The following is a 16,124-nucleotide window of genomic DNA, read 5'->3' on the forward strand; positions in this document are numbered from 1 at the left end:
GATGGCCATGACAATTTCTTGTTGGGTAATGGGAGATGATAGGGTGGTTTGTTGTTCAGGGCTAAGTTTAGGGAAAGCTAGTTGGCTCAAGAAAGTTTCTATATCTGGTTTATTTGAATGAAGGTCAGGGAAACTATATGAACCTCCATAGATCTGTTCAAAAATGTCAATTATATCTTGGTTTTTATGGTAGCTCTTACCTTGGTAGATTATTTCCTTCATACTTGGGGAGAGTTTGTTTTGGTTGATTAATCTGGCAAGGAATTTTGAGGGCAGGTGGGACCACTCCGAGTTGTTTGTTAGAGTCATTATTTTGTGGAAAGATAGGTTTTTATTGTTGAGATCCAAAAGCTTTTTCTGTAGATGGATTAATTGTTTTTCAGATATAGGATTGAAAGTTGATTGAAGTTGGGTCTCAAGCTTATTAATTTTATTTTTGATAGATGATTCTTGGGAGAAGTACCTTTTTTATAATAAGATGCTTTATTGATGAGAGTGCCTCTAATCATGGATTTAATGGAGGTCCAATAAATGTCAAAGGGTAGTTGGTTGTGCTCGACAGAGGTCAGGACTTGGTCGAGGGTCAGACCAAACCAAATTCCATGCATGAAAGACTTAGTGCATGGTTCAAACCAAAGTCACAATTGAACCAAAAAATGAACCAGCACAAAGGGGAAAAATGCTTAAATATTTTTTATTCGTGGCAAAGTCCAATCTATATAATCCATATATTGCAAACTGGTTTCGGCTGTGTTTAGCCTTCTTCAGTGTAAACAGAAAAAATAGAATGTTAGCAGCACATCCTGGTAATCGCTTATATATCAAGTCATTTAAAGGTGTATATACACCAAAAATAACTTTATACACTTGTTGGGAATTCATTAGTTAAACTATAAACTTGTCTTGATCTAAAAGGAATACAATCAATCTTAAATATACAGATGCATGAAATAAGAAGCTGACAAAAACTACTCCATTTCATTCAAGCCAGGTTTGAAAAGAGCCACTAACCTGGTAATCCATGAGGATTCCATATTATTTAATCTGTCATGCCAGCCTGCTTTAAGGTTTCTATGCATATCAATTTTATCAATAATAATACATTTGAACTGCGCAGTTTGGTGAGATATGGTATGTTTGTATAAAGCGTTAGAAATGTTGTGGTTTCTAATGGCGCTGAGATGTTCACTTATCCTGTGTCACAGTGGTCTGGATGTTTGGCCCACATAGAAGGAGGAACATGTACAGGTGGCCAGATAAATCACACAATCCGTGCTGCAATTACCAACAATTCTTATCTGGTATACCTTAGATGTATTACTACTAGAAAATTCTTTGGTCTTAAAAATATGTCTACAGGCACTACAGTGATTACAAGGAAAACATCCTATCAAAGGGTCACCAAATAGAGTTGTCTGAATTGATGTAGATGGTTTGTTTCTTTTGTAGTGTGTAAAGTGAGACTGAATCATTCTTGGTCAAGGGTACCTTCAACTTCCTGTAGAATCTCTTTGTTGTTTAATAAGTTAGGGTTAAGTGCCCAGCTATGGCCTCTATTTTTAATAGATGGGTGTTTAGACTAGTAAATATTTAGAGTAATCTTAAAGTGGTCCGAGAAGAACCTGGGTTCAGTATGAAATAGAATGTTATAATTGAGGAGGATATTAGAGACAAGGAAAAATCCTGCCTGGACCACAACTTATGGCAGTGTGAGTAAAAAGTGAATTAATTATTGGGGGTGTTATTGGACTGTGAGATACAGGGATCAAATAAATAGAAGTTATTCTTGAGTTTCATTATGGCTAAAGAAGCATGGTTGTGATGCTTGGTTTTAGTGTTTGTTCTGTCAGTTGTGGATCTTGAATAGCATTCCAGTCTCCACCTAGAATATAGCAGTGGTTAGGAAAGGAGGCGAGGATTTTGTAAATAGTCATGATAAATTCATGTTATTTGGTGCAAGGGGTATATACATTTAATAAGAGAATAGTTTTGTCTAAGTGTGGACAGCAGAATGTTATATAACACCATATGCTTTCAGTATTTGTGTCATATCTTTTGATTTCCTGGGGGGAGTTCTCTTTCACTATGATAGCTACCCCTGAGCTATTCATATTCTTGCCAGAGGCTATGATCGACTTAATCCATTTTTTTCTTGAGTGCAGAATTCCATTGTTCTGGTTTCCAGCACTAGAGTTAAGTTGGCTTTAGATTTAAAGGCCAAGTGAAAAAATAATTTTCTTTTCTTTTCTATCTGAATCCTCCTAATATTCCATGAATCAGTTATCCAAATGGAGCTGGATTATTTTTGGTTACAATGATAATTATTTTTTAATTGTAAGACTCATTAGTACAAGTCCCTGAATAGCAAGAGTGAATAAGCAAAAATATGGACTTATGTGCACTAATTCCAAAATTGCTGTGTCTTTCAGTACTGCTTTTTGCCTGATGCATGGATATCTCTTAAATTAAGAGGGGGTATGAGGGTGCAAAACATCTTTAAAGAGACCAGTGATTTCTGACATTCATTGCTCTCTTGTATTTTTTTCCACAATTCTGAGACACACACAATTATGACTCTTGGAATGTCAAAAGGAAACCTTTCAAAAGCCCATGGTTCAAATAACTTTTGTTATAAGGTTGACAATTTTAATTCTTTAGAAATAATAAAAAGAAGAAAAAAAAAGCATTTTTGTACCATACATGTGTGGGGCTTCAGCTTTCATCCCCACTTGGCTATGTATAATAAGTCTGAGGTCACAAACACTAGGAAAACAGGGAGTGGTTTTTCAAAATGGCTGTGTATTTTCACAAATCAAACACACTGCACAGGTCAAGCCTTGAGAAGGTTTGTACAATGAGATAGCAGGTTAATACTGTTACAGAAGGGAGTGTAAAACTGTTCAGCACATTTAGGGCATACCTAGCTCACCTGTTCAATGTGTAAAAGTGTTGCCTTTCAGGTCACTTGGGATGTCTATACTGAGCTCTGCCAACTACAGCACTTAAACTAAATCTCTGAGCGCTGGGGAAGTGTTCTTTGTATAAAATGCCCAGCATTAATGAGATTCTCTGTCACAATCAGGACACCCTTAACTGTTATTTTAGCTTCGAGCAGTGCTGATTAAAATGCCACATTGTCTCTGCTTATTGGACTCTTAAAAATGTGAGTAGTTAGTGCTATTTATTTATTTATTTGTCTTTGTTGACCAGGAAAAGTCTGACTGGGTAATACCCATTTTCAGATGAGGCTTGGATAGAAAAGTTCCATATTTAAGTTACACATGATGCACATTTATAATTGCAGGATAAAACATCTATACATCATCTTATTTACATGATTTTTAAATATTAATTACATGAACATAACACATAACATTCTAACAAAAAAAAAAACAAGAGAAAAATTAACATAAATTGGCTAATAATGGAATTGAAAAATAAAACACAATAACAATTGATATATGTATAGCATGATAGTTATAGGGAAAAGATCATGATTGAGTGTTTTTGAGATTAGTAATCATCTACAGACAGTAGTACAGAAAGTAGTAATGTAGCTTAAAATTGATGATGAGATATATAAAAGGGGAAATTATGGGAATGAGCAGGAAGATAAAGGGACAGAAGAGGACTAGAAGTGAGTGGTGGAGTGTGAAAGAAGGAAGAAGAGTAAGAGTTTGGGAAATTAGTGCAATATGAGGAGGAGTGATAAGGTAAGATTGGGAAGCAAATTGGCTGCGAGAGTTGGAGAGGGGGCTGGAAGAACAAAGCCATTGTTGGCATAGGTGCTGTTTAAGGAAAGTTTTGAAACTATTTAAGCTTTCTATGTTTAACTGTGTGAGGATTTTAGTCCAGAGTTTTGACAACAGAGTCCCCAGCAGTGCTGAATATTTTACTGATGCATAGTAAGAGTTTATTGATAGAGTGAAGGTATTTAGTGAGTGTAAAGTATAGTAGAGTATTTCGTAATACTGGACATTTGTCTGGAGAGTACAATAACTTGTGGGCAATGAGTAATTGTGAGTGTGCCAACTGGCTTTGGAGTTCAAGCCAGTTTAATTGTTTTAATGCAAAGGCATGATGTGTTTTATATGGTTGGTTAGTTGCAAATTTAGCTATTTTGCAGTATCAGGAAGCTAGTTTAGTTTTATACATAGTGTTGATATTTGTAAGAATATGGGAAGCATATAATAGAGAAGGAAGGAGGTATGTTGTTGCTAATGTAATCCTTGCTTGGTCTGTCAGGTAGTATTTGGCCCTATAGAAGAAGCCAATGTTTTAGTGAGCTTTCTTGATAGAATGAGGTATATGGTGATCAAATTTGACATTGCCATCTATTATTACTCTGAGCAGTTTAGTTTGGCTTATGGTTTCTATTTTTGTGTTAATACTTCAGGTAATATGATGTGTTCTTCTGGTTAAGATGTTGCTTTGGAGTAAATAGCAGGAGCTCATTTTTTTGGCATTAAGCAACAAGTTAGAATTTTTTAGCCATATTTTAATGACAGTGAAACATTTTTGAGTGATTTCCTACAATTTTGTTATGGATGTACCTGAGCAGATAAGGGATGAATCATCAGCATATTGTACTAGAGTGGTAAGTGTTGTAGCAGTATGAAGTTTATTTATGAAAATATTAAATAGAAGGGGGTGAGTATTGACCCTTGGAGAACACCGACAGAGGCTGGTTGAAATTCTGAAAAAAAATTATTGCCATTGAGATGCCCACTGAGAATGGCATAAATAACTGTGAAACCAACAGAGGGAGAGGTAAGTGAGAACTAGAGTTGCAAGTTCAGAAAGGAGCTTTTAGTGAGACATTGTGTCAAATACTTTGGAAATGTCAAGGAAAAGTAAAGAAACAAAATTGCCCTCATCTTTTTGTTGGTTTCTATGTTAGTGAAGTTAAGGAGGGAAGTAATAGTGCTGTGGTTGGGCCTGAAACCATACTTGGTGTTGAAGAGGAGGTTGCGTCTGGTTATATGTTTTATAAGCTGAGACTGAATACATTTCTCAAGGATTTTTTAGAGAGATGTGAGAGGATAGCAATACATCTGCAGATCACATTAATATAAAAAGTTTTTATTGGCACAAAGATTATAATTATTTTTATACAATGAATGTGACTGATTTTTTTTTAATTGTATGTATTTGATATATGTATTTTTTCATTAGATAGTTTAGTAATACGGAAACATTTAATGTCATTATTCGTATTTCATTGGATAATGATGTCACTTGACTATGATGTATTGTATACAAGGCTGATGTATTGCTTATAAAATATGGGTTTATATTTAATGAATTCAGTCTGAGTAAGTTCTAAAATTAAAAAGAATGAAAGCATATAGTTATATACTTATTTGATCAAACTGTCTGACATGGGTATTTCTGTAATGAAGTTACTTACTGACAATTATCAGATTAAGACTCAATAATTAACACCACAGTTACAGGTTCTGGATGAAATTATAAGAAAAAAACATGTTTTGACTCTTGCAAAATTCTTTACAAACACATTATTGCCAAGACTGAAAGGTATGTTTCAATGTTAGTGGATAAGAAAGGAAAAAAAGTTATTTAGAACATTTGACGTGTAAAGGCTTGGTTTAGCCTATCCTTTTAAAACACGTATGACTGACAAAGGAGACTTTTTTCCAAAAGCAGGAGCAAGGGAGAGTATAACACTTAAGTTGGACTGTGATTTATTGTAAAACGTCAGATAGAACTGATAAAAATTTGGTGGTATCTTATGCACAATTTGTTAAAGGTAACAACAAACAACCAATGTCTTTATCACCTGCTCCTTTTCATTCAAATAGTCCAGTCAGTAAACGGCTCAACTTTCAAACCACAAAAAGAAGTATTGAGGAATTGGCCATAGAAGAGGGAAGAAAAGATAATTGTTTTTCAAAAGCAGAAGCAAGGGAGAGTATAACACTTAAGTTGGACTGTGATTTATTGTAAAACGTCAGATAGAACTGATAAAAATTTGGTGGTATCTTATGCACAATTTGTTAAAGGTAACAACAAACAACCAATGTCTTTATCACCTGCTCCTTTTCATTCAAATAGTCCAGTCAGTAAACGGCTCAACTTTCAAACCACAAAAAGAAGTATTGAGGAATTGGCCATAGAAGAGGGAAGAAAAGATAATTGTTTTTCAAAATATTTATAATTTAAGTGACTTTGTTCTTGATTATGTTAATATTTCTGTATTAGCAAAGGTTTCTTTTATATACCATCTTTTAGAGTGAATATTACTAAAGTTATAACAGATTTGAAACAGTGTATATGTAATTTAAACCTACATTACTTTTTACAAGATATTTCATATTTCAATGATAAAAGTATTAGGTTAAAGAAGCAAAGTGTTTATAACCCTGTGTTGCGTATCACTTTACAAGTGTTTAATGATGTTTGTGAAAAATAGCTTTGAAAAAAATTAGGAACCAGTACTAATTTTACATTTTATAATTTGTCACAAAGTGAGAAAACAGCACTCTTTGATCTATCTAAGAATAGTAATAATCTGGTGATGGAACCGATAACGGCAATGGCATTGTCATCATGAATATGGCTGATTATAATATAGGAAGTTTTCATTTGTTAAATTATGACGATTGGTTTGAGGAAGTTTCAGCTACACATGATAGTGAAGGATTTTCTGATACTGACAACTTGTTACTTTAAGTCAGGGATATGTTGATTTAGGACTTTATAATTAAGGTGAATTTTCCCAAAAATGATAGATTATTTGGATACCAAAAATACATAAAGATAAATTTAATCAACCTTTTAGACCTCTGTATGTTGCACATTTTAATAAAACAGAACCAGTTTCATTTTATTTGATCACATTTTAAATTCAATTGTACAAAATCAGAATTTTAAGAGATCTTTGGTTTCTATTAGAATTATCATATCGGTTTGGTTTCAAAAAATGTAAAGCATTTCTAGTGACTCTGGATGTTATATCGTTAAATACTAGTGTTCATCAGGAACACGCGGTTTATTTTGTATAAAATTATTTAACTTAATTCACAAATTTTCAAAATGGGTTTATTAACATGATGTGTTTATTTTTGGAACTTGTTTTAGAAAATATTTTTTTCATTTTTGACAAGAAGTATTTTAAACAAAAGAAAGGGGTAGCAATGGGTCCTAGAGTAGCACCAGTGTTCGCCAATTTAGTACTGGCATGTTGAGAACAGGAATACTTAAAACCCCATCCTTTTTTTCAACAAAATCAGTTTTTATAAATTGTTTATACATGATTTGATTTTCTTACAGAGTGGTATACTGCATGAGTTCAAACAATTTTTAAAAGTCTTGAATTCTAGTACAGAGTTTTTGTCGTTCACCTTAGGATGTTGAGGTGATACAATTCATATTACCTTAGACAACATCAAATAATGCCTTAATAGTAAGGGTTATAAGAAGGATACATTTGTAAATCATTATTTATACTGGTGAAGCACTGGCAATAAACACACATAAATACATGAAAACATACTCGGAGGCTCTAAATAAAAATCTGCAAAAGCAACAGATACCTCCAAAGCAGATATCCAAGCAACCTCCACCCCCCAACACAAACCATAAAACACATACTTCACAAAACCAGTGTGCCGTGCAATCACAGACCTTAAGGCAAAATAACATACCCAACACACTAGTAACAGGTAACTCTATAGTTAGGCACACTGATGTCCCACTCACTAGGCTGAACAAGAAGAAAGTTACTGTTAGCTGCCTGTCGGGTGCCAGGATCCGCCACATAACACAAACACTCAGGTCACTCCAAAACAAGTACAAATATGACTTTGTCATTGTCCATGTTGGTGTGAATGACCTGAGCCATACCTCCCTGGACTATGTGAAAAGAGACATGGGGGAGCTCTCTGTTCATGTAGCCCAGGCCGATATGACCCTGACCCTGAGTAGCATCCTGCCTTCACCAAGAATGCTACCACAGTATACAGAAAAAAATATCAATTTCAACAATTGGCTAAGCTTCTGGTGTCATTCAAAGGGGATCCAATGTATGTCAGCCTGGGATGACTTGCTCGACAAGCCATGCTACTTCGCTAGAGATGGCTTGCATCTGTCAGCCTTAGGCTTTTGAATACTGGCCAAGGCTCTTGCCACCCCCATAGTGCCTTTTTTAGGCAAGGCTCAAAAGACAAACCCACCACCATAAATAGCGCAAGTAACAAAAAACTGAAGGTAATGCTACTCAATGCCAGAAGTCTAAACCTCAAAATGCATGCACTCAAGGCACTCCTCAGTATGGAGAAAATTGATATATGTGCAGTAAAAGAAACCTGTTTTAAGGCTCCAGAGAGCACCCCAGCACTACCAAGCTACAACTCATACCATACATTTCAGCCACAAACCCCGGACTGAAATACAAAAGGTGAGGGAGTATCCATACTCATCAAGGATACCCACACCTCCAGGTTAGTGGCACAGCATGATGCTTCAGAGATCATCCACGTGCAACTAACAATGGGCAATACTGCTATTCAAATTATAGCTTGCTACAGATCACCCACCATGTCCCAGGACACCCACTCCGCATTTCTGGGAACACTGGAAAACATAAAAGTCCTACCAAACATCCTGATATTGGTGATTTCAATTACCCAAACGTTAACTGGGAGAACTACTCAAGTACAAACTCCCTTGCCCAACATTTCCTAGACTTTATAAACTCAAACACCTTGGATCAACTAGTCAACACCCCTACCAGAGGTGACAACATATTGGACCTGGTCATTATCAACATGGGCGACCAGTGTTCCACACCGGAGGTTAACCCATTGTTGTTTAGATCGGACCATAAACTAATCACTCTGGATATTCACATTCCACCACCACCCCCAGTCAAAGAAACCACCGTGAAAAACTTTTCAAAAGCAAACCTCACCTTACTTAAGACCGAGGTGGGAAGTTTCAAAGCCCTCATGCTAAAGGATAATGCTGTCCAAGCTGCAAAATCCTTTACTATTGCACTCTGTGGGCACCTACAAAAATGCATGGATCGTGCTATCCCAAACAAAACCAAGACTCACTCTTCCAAGTAAAGGAAACCAGTCTGGTGGACCCTTGCCATAAACAAGCTATATAATAGAAGGAGGAAACTAGTATAGAAAAGAATAAAATCCCAAGAAGGATAGACATCCCTGATCAGTATCAGCAAGAAACTACGTTCCCTCATAAAATTATCCAAGGCTAGCTTCGAAAGAAAAATTGCCATGGACTCCAAAGATAACCACAAGGCATTGTTTAGCTATGTCAAGAATCTAAGTGGCAATTCTCAGATCTGCTCAGAGTTAGTGCAGAAAGGCACAAAATACACTGAACTGGCCAATATAGCCAACATCTTGGCAGACAGGTTATGTGCAAACTTCACCCCCCTCTCACCCCCAAAAGGGCCCATAACTATACCAGAAGAATGTAGTGCCCCTAAAATCACAGACACTCAGGTTAAAACAGCCCTCTCCAAATCCAGAAACACAGCATCAATGGGACCGGATGGTGTCCCAGGCTGCGTCCTACATGAGCTCAAAGATGAACTAACCCCTCATGTAAACACACTGTTTAAACACAGCCTCTCCACAGGCTATGTGCCCACAGAGTGATGCACAGCAATGGTTATTCTGCTCCACAAAGGTGGAGCCACAATGGACCCCGGGAACTATCGCCCTATAAGCCTGACTAGCTTGGTCTGCAAAGCTATGGAGTGCATCATCATGGATCTCATTAACATAAACATTGGGAACCTCCATACACTGGACCCTACCCAGTTCGGCTTTGTTAAGGGCAGATCATGCCTCCTATACCTGATGGACTTCTTTGAGACAGTTACCAAGGCTATAGATGAGGGAAAGGTGGTCCACACAGCCTACTTAGACCTTGCAAAGGCCTTTGGCACCATTCTCGACTCAGGTATTATAGATAAGCTCACCAGCCTGAACATAAACCCCTACATCACGAGATGGGTTGCCAACTGGCTCACAGACAGAACCCACATGGTAACAGTTGTAGGAGCTAGGTCTGACTCTAAACCAGTTACAAGTGGCATTCCCCATGGCTCAGTCCTAGGACACCTCCTGTTCAGCATATACTTCTCAGAGGTACAGGCAAGCACAGGAGGACTATGGCTGACCAAGTTCACAGACGACTACAAACTAGGGGCTATAATTGACTCTCTGGCTGACACAGACATCCTCCAAAAGGGTCTCACTGAGACAGATACCTGGTGTCAAAACCATGGCCTCAAGCTAAATGCCAAAAAGTGCATAGTCATCCCCTTTGGAAAAAACAAAGTACCCACACTCTACCACATAGGTGGTATCCCCCTAAATATGGAAGACGTGATAAGTGATCTGGGGACCCAAGTAGATAGTAACCTCTCCTTTGATAATCACACTGCCTTCTATGTGGCCCACCTAATCACAAAAGGGTTTGCATCCAGATTTTAAGAGGTCATTGGGCCACTCTATGCATCACTCATCAGACCCATCATAGAGTACAATACCCCATTTGGGATGTACCTTACAAGACACCTGCAACAACTGGAAAGACCACAGAAGTACCTCACCAAGAGGATCACTGGCCTCAAGCATATGCCCTATGCAGCTCGATTGAAGAAACTCCAGCTGTACTCGGTTGCATACCGCCTACTCAGAGGTGACCTCTGCCTGACATACAAGGCCATGTCCAACCCAGAATTGATGGACATGCTCCACCTAAAGAAAACCATATCCCCTTGAGTCACATGCTCCAGGGATCTAAACCTCGCCACAACAATAAATAGGACGTGCTGGAGGGATAGATTCCTGTCTCAGAGACTTCCCATGCTCTGGAACAAGATTCCAATCTACATTAGGCAGTGCTCCTTGCTAACCCTCTTCAAGAGAAACCTTGACAAGTGGATGGGAAACAGAAAGTTTACCCGAGGGATCACTTCAATGGGTCTGCTGGATGGAGGCACAGGGAACTAATCTAAGGGGGCGGCGAAAGCCAGCACATTCCGGCTAGGCTTATAAATGCCTTCGGGCAGATAGCCTAGTACCTACCTATGAACTTATGAACCTATGAGTCAGCATCTATTTCATATGAAAGTTAACATGACAAAGGGATTGTTTACCAGATTTAATAGGTTCACTAGTGAATATGAAATATGCTCTTTGATGCTAATTATTTCAAGGATTTATTCCTCAAAAGAGGTTATGAAGCCAGTTTTTTAGAAAGGATTATGATGGAAATTTATTCTGTTAGAGTAAGTTTAAATCTATTTTGAGAATTGACTTGGGAGGTATCTTTCATACTAATAAAACAAATCAGAAGAGCGATTTGCTAACCCAGAATTTTTATGGTAGAACTTTTCCTTTACCAATTTCTGTTGTAATGAATGCCATAGGAGAATGTTATTGGACAACTGGAAAATTATTTTATGGAATAAAGCCTTATTAAAGGTAATAGGGGAAAGACAATTTTTCACTAAGAAGAAGAATAACAATTTTAAATCAATTGCAAAAAAGGGTCTGATCCTTTGAAATTCAGAATAGTACTTTATTAAGAACTTATAAGTGTAATATTGTAGGTTTGTTAGCAATACTTCTAATGTATATATAAACAAAATTGGTAAACACATCTGGGTGAAGGGTAGTCATAACTGCAATTATAAAGGTGTGGGTTACCTAGCAACATGTGAAACTTGTGGTTATTACATAGGTAAATCCATAACAAAATTATCTAGGAGAATTTATGAACATGTGATAGCAATCAAAAACAAGGATTTTAGTAATGCATCAGCTAAACATGCAGATATATTTTTTTTGCATTATGTTCTGTTAATATAAATGAGCATGAAGGCGATTTTAATGTGCATTTAGAATGTAAAAAAAGCTGAATGGCAGATTAGACTAAAATCCATCCCTCTCACCCTCACCCCCATGAAAAACTTCTCCAAAGCTAACTTTGGGCTCCTAAGAACAGAGTTGGCTAACTTCATGGCACCCATGCAAATGGAGAATAGTGGCATGACCACTAAATCATACACTTATGCACTGTACGAACAAGTACACAAATGTGTGGATCTCGTCATACCCAACAGAACCAAGATGCCCTCCTCCAAAAAAAGGAAGCCAATCTGGTGGTCCCCTGCCATAAACAAACTCTACAACAGAAGGAAGAAACTGATGCAGAATAAAGCGAAGTCCCAAGAATAGAAAGACTCCCTTATCAGCCTCAACAAAAAGTTGAAATCCCTCATTAAATCCTCTAAAGCTAGCTATGAAAACAGAATTGCAGCAGATAGTAAAGACAACCACAAGGTCTTCTATAATTCTGTAAAGAACCTCCACAGCACTGCTTAAATTTGCTCTGAGCTACTACACAATGATACCTCCTATACTGAGCCAACAGATATTGCCAATATACTGGACAACAGATTCAGTGCCAACTTCATCCCTCTCCCTCCCAATGGACCAATCACAATACCAGCAGATTGCCAGGCACCCAGTATTACTGCTGCACAGGTTAAAACAGCACTGTCCAAGGCCAAGAATACAGCTTCTATGGGAACTGACAATATCCCTGGCTGTGTTCTACATGAACTAGAGAGTGAACTGGCACTTCACCTGTGTGTCCTGTTCTATCACAGCCTCATCTCAGGCTTTGTCCCTACCATATGGTGCACTGCTATAGTCATCCCTCTCCACAAAGGAGGAGCGACTACAGACCCTGAGAATTATCACCCCATTAGCTGGACAAGTCTGATATGCAAAGCTATGGAATGCATCATCATGGACCTAATAAAAAAGGATATATGGAATCTACAAACTCTGAATCCCACACAGTTTGGTTTTGTGAAGGGTAGATCATGCCTGCTCAACTTGGTTGACTTCTTTGAGTCAGTCACCAGAGCTGTGGATGAAGGCAAGGTGGTTCATACAGCCTACCTTGACCTGGCCAAGGCCTTTGACACCATTCCCCACTCAGGAATCATAGAAAAACTCACTAAACTAGGTATCAAGCCCTATATCACTAGGTGGGTTGCAAACTGGTGAGTGGAGTCCCACAGGGATCAGTTCTGGATCCTCTTCTGTTTGGTATCTACTTCTCAGAAGTCCAGTCCAACACAAAGGGACTCTGGCTGACATAGTTCAGAGATGAATGCAAGTTGGGAGCCATTATTAACCTCCGAGATGATGTTGACATCCTGCAGAAAGGCCTCACGGAGATGAACAACTAGTGTCAGAACCATGGCCTTAAGCTCAATGCCAAAAAATGTGTCGTCATCCCCTTTGGGAAAAACCCATTTCCCATAAACTACTACATCGATGGCAGTCCACGGAATACAGAAGACATTATAAGAGATCTGGAACATAGGTTGACTGCAAGCTCTCTTTTGACCACCGCATTGCCACTGTGGTCAGAAAGTCCATCTATGTGGCACATCTCATTACTAAGGGTTTTGCATAAAGAGGTCATTGCCTCCCTCAACTCTTCCCTCATTAGGCCAGTCATAGAGTACAATGCCCCATTTTGCATGTACCTCACTAGATACTGCAACAACAGGAGAGGCCACAAAAGTACCTCACAAAGAGGATCCTATGTCTTAAACACTTGTCCTATGTGGACAGACTCAAGAAACTCCAACTATTCTCCTTCTCATATCGTCTACTTAGAGGCCATCACTGCTTGACTTACAAAACCATGTCTGACCCAGAAATACTACATCTAAAGAAATCTCAATCCCTCTGCACCACACGCTCCAGAGCCCTCAACCTCATTACCACAATCAACAGAACGTGATGGAGGGACAGGTTCATAGCCCAGAGACTGCCCATGCTATGGAATAGACTTCCCATACATGTCAAACAGAGCACCTCACTGGCCCTCTTCAAGAGAAATCTTGAAGACTGGATGGGAAATAGAAAATTCACCCTGGAGATCACTCCAGTGGCTTTACTCAACAAATGCACTGGAAACTAAGGTTGGGTGGCATGATGCCAGGGTAATCCTATGGGCTAGGCTTATAAAGGCTCCAGGGCCATTAGCCTAGTACACACCTATGAACCTATGAAGAGCCTGGTCTTAATGAGCACATTAGTACAGAATTATTTTTATTAGCATAAACATTGATTATTTTTTATACAATGAAGGTAACTAATTTTTTTAATTTTATATATTTGATATATGTATTTTTTTTCAGTAGATAATTTAGCAATACAGGGACATTTAATGTTTTTATTAGCATTTGATTGGATAATGATGTCACATGACTATGATGTATTGCCTATAAAATGCAGGTTCATATTTAAACAATTTGTTCTGAGGACGTTCTAAAATTAAAAATAATGAAAGCACTCAATTTATTTGCCCTTGGTATAACTTTTTTACAGAATGTTTTCTTTTTGGCTTTAGGTTGATAGTTTGTTATTTCTGTTGAAGTACCACCTTTGTGAAGTGGTATAATAAATGGATTTTTTCCAGGTGGATGGGACATAGTTTTCAGGTTCTAACAGGTTGATCATAATGGAGATGTGGAAGGCTACTGCTTCTGTACCTATGTTGAGGAATTCAGTGGGCGGGTTATTGGTAGCTTTTAATTTGGATAGTATTTTTTATGGTTAGTGTAGGGATGGGCTGAAAATTAAAAGACAGTCCCTGGGATTCAGTAAGGTTCCATGCAGGAATAGCTTATTACTGCACAGAAATGACTGTTTAAGAGCAGCACGGCAGAGTGCCATGCATAGTAATGAAGGTGTGCTGCCTCTGCTCCTAAACGGACATGGAGGATGGACGAGTGCATGGGGTGTGTCTTAGAGCAGAGCTCTCACAATACACATGCCTCTGCACTCAAGAAATATTGTTCAGCAATTACAATGAGCGAGAATACTCATAGGGGGTTGCATACCTCCCAACTGTACAGATCTTTGCAGAATGTCCAAATTTTTTGCCCATACAGTTGGCCTGTACCCCATTTGTCCCAGGAAACACTGGGATGATGTCAGGATTGAAGTCATTAAATAATGGCATACATTTGAATTTCAGATACCAAATCCATCAGAAATGTTATATTAAAACAAATCCTGTTACTTTAGCAACTTACTTAGGTTTATAAGAGCAATATTTAAAATATGCCCCTAGTTGTACCTCATTTTGTCAAGTTTTGTCCAGATATATTTCATGAAGAGGTTGAGAGGTATGGGGGGTTGCTAGGATGTCTGCCAAATGTGCAGATGCATGCAGGAGTCCACAGCAATAAGTGTAATCTGTCCCTTCCTAGAGAAAATAACAGTAGAGATTTTTTTTTATCAAACAGATAAATTAAACCGTAGATGTGCGTGTTTCCCCATTGCTTAGCTACGCATACTGTAGCTTAAATAGCACAAGAAGATAAATAGCAAGATACATTCAGTGGAAGCAGTACTGTAATAGAGTAGTGGTCAGAGCCTTTGCTTTGTAAGCAATCATTCTTGGTTTGATCCTCACTGTAGTAAACTCCATTTTCCATGTGAAAGCAATATATGAATATTTTTTGCTGTATAACCTACTAAATAACATATATTTGTGAACTGGAGTACTGCATTAAGTGCAGATGTGAGGTGTCATTCTAATAATGTGGCAAAATCCACAGATAAACACAAGTGCCCCATACAGTATTTGTACACATGAATCAGGAATACTAAACAAAGTTATAATGTGCAATGAATGATAAATCCATAGAGTGTCCAAATCGACCACTTTCCCAGGACCCATGTTTCATTTCTTTCTAAATTAGTGTGGGAGTAAGTGGGAATAAGCACTTTTAAGCAGTAGTAAGTGGGTTTAAGCCTGTTTGTGTGGCGGTAAGCAATGCGCACACAGGTTAAGCAATTTTGAAGCTAACTTTCTGTAAGCATATTTAACCGAAAGTTAGAAAACCCATGCAAACCCACTTACAGCTGCTTAAAAGTGCCTTAAGCACTATGTATCCAACAGCCCCTGTTCTGCCCATCAACAAAATAAACAGGCCTTGCAGGTCTTGAACGTATGACCCTGTACACTATAGTCACAGCAGTTTAAAAGTAAGCCATCACAGCTGTACATAAAGTTGAGGTATA

Source organism: Protopterus annectens, chromosome 3.part0 (assembly GCF_019279795.1).
Source record: "Protopterus annectens isolate FY-2018-M chromosome 3.part0, PAN1.0, whole genome shotgun sequence".
NCBI lineage: Eukaryota > Metazoa > Chordata > Ceratodontiformes > Protopteridae > Protopterus > Protopterus annectens.